The sequence below is a fragment of the Arvicanthis niloticus genome, chromosome 14 (assembly GCF_011762505.2).
Source record: "Arvicanthis niloticus isolate mArvNil1 chromosome 14, mArvNil1.pat.X, whole genome shotgun sequence".
NCBI lineage: Eukaryota > Metazoa > Chordata > Mammalia > Rodentia > Muridae > Arvicanthis > Arvicanthis niloticus.
Window position 1 is genome coordinate 38726544 of NC_047671.1, and position 1965 is coordinate 38728508.

Consider the following 1965-nt stretch of genomic DNA (forward strand, 5'->3'; position numbering starts at 1 on the left):
AGCAGAATCACTGCCTTTATCAGTGGGGACTTCTCGAAGTAATTGTAAGCTGAAACCACTGTCAGAATTTGTGAGACAAGTAGGAAAGAGATCAGAAGTGGATTTTGTTTTACAGGACTCTATCTTTTTTTTTTTTTAATAGAAGTAAAACAAATTATATCAGAACGTGCTGAGGCAGTTTGCTTCAAGTTCCCAGTCATGTGTCCTTAAAGCCTGTAGTATTTGTAGTGTGTAGCTTCACTGCCTTAAATCCGTGTTGACAGGTATAAACTTACACTAATAAATTAGTAACACAAAGAAGCCAAACCAATCCCTGCTCCTAGGATGCTGGATTAACTGTAGAACTAACAGCATCAGGAACGTACAGGTCCAGTGGCTTCTGAGTGATTTTTCTTCTTGGTTATAGGGAGCTGCATGCCTACAATATTTGTGATACTCCCTGCTTTTCATATCTGTGTTTTTACAGAGGACTTACCACAGTTCTCTGCCATTCCTATACCTGTGGCCATGGGGTGGAGGTGGGGGGCTGGGAGGAGGGGGGCAGACATGATCGGGATGTAAAGTGAATAAATAAATTAATTAATGGGAAAAAAGACAACTATTGTTTTAAGAGTTAACAACAATACATATGCATACATGATAATAAAAATAAATAAGTCTCTCGCCAGGCGTCCTCATTAGAGTGACATCGTCTTTAAACCCCGCGTGGCAATCCCTGACGCACAGCCGTGATGCCCAGGGAAGACAGGGCGACCTGGAAGTCCAACTACTTCCTTAAGATCATCCAACTTTTGGATGATTACCCAAAATGCTTCATTGTGGGAGCAGACAATGTGGGCTCCAAGCAGATGCAGCAGATCCGAATGTCCCTCCGGGGGAAGGCTGCGGTGCTGATAGGCAAGAACACCATGATGCGCAAGGCCATCAGGGGCCACCTGGAAAACAATCCAGCTCTGGAGAAACTGCTGCCTCACATCAGGGGGAACGTGGGCTTCGTGTTCACCAAGGAGGACCTCACTGAGATTAGGGATATGCTGCTGGCCAATAAGGTGCCAGCTGTTGCTCGAGCTGGTGCCATTGCCTCGTGTGAGGTCACTGTGCCTGTTCAGAACACTGGGCTGGGGCCTGAGAAGACCTCTTTCTTCCAAGCCTTGGGCATCACCACTAAAATCTCCAGAGGCACCATTGAAATCCTGAGCGATGTGCAGCTGATAAGGACTGGAGACAAGGTGGGAGCCAGTGAGGCCACCCTGCTGAACATGCTGAATATCTCCCCCTTCTCCTTTGGGCTGGTCATCCAGCAGGTGTTTGATAGTGGCAGCATCTATAACCCCGGAGTGCTGGACATCACAGAGCAGACCCTGCACACTCGCTTCCTGGAGGGTGTCCACAATGTGGCCAGTGTCTGTCTCCAGATCGGGTACCCGACTGTTGCCTCAGTGCCCCACTCCATCATCAATGGGTACAAGCGCGTCCTGACTCTGTCTGTGGAGACTGATTATACCTTCCCACGTGCTGAAAAGGTCAAGGCCTTCCTGGCTGATCCCTCTGCATTTGCTGCTGCCGCCCCTGTGGCTGCTGCCACCACTGCTGCCCCTGCTGCTGCAGCAGCCTCAGCCAAGGCTGAAGCAAAGGAAGAGTCGGAGGAATCAGATGAGGATATGGGATTCGGTCTCTTCAACTAATCCCCCTCAAAGCAACCAAGTCAGCCTGCTTAATTTGAGAAAGATGGAAATAAAGGCTTAATTAAAAAAAAAAATCTGAAGAAATCCCTCGTTTCGCTGTCTGATGCAATCCCCCCAAATTGCAGTTTATTGGACTTGATTTTCTCTTTTACAATAGAAAAGACTGTGTACAGCTCTAGACTGTGTACAGCCCTTAAAGAAGAATGTTGCTTTTACATAGACAAAACAGGGATGATTAAAGAGAGCATGAAAAAGGTCAGAGAAGGTCTTGAGAAAAGAC

General features: G+C 47.3%; 1 pseudogene; it reads left to right on the forward strand.

Annotated features, from left to right (window-relative positions):
- The first annotated feature begins 662 nt into the window (after positions 1 to 662).
- On the forward strand, positions 663 to 1759 carry LOC117719537 (large ribosomal subunit protein uL10 pseudogene; annotated as a pseudogene).
- The last annotated feature ends 206 nt before the right edge of the window (positions 1760 to 1965 follow it).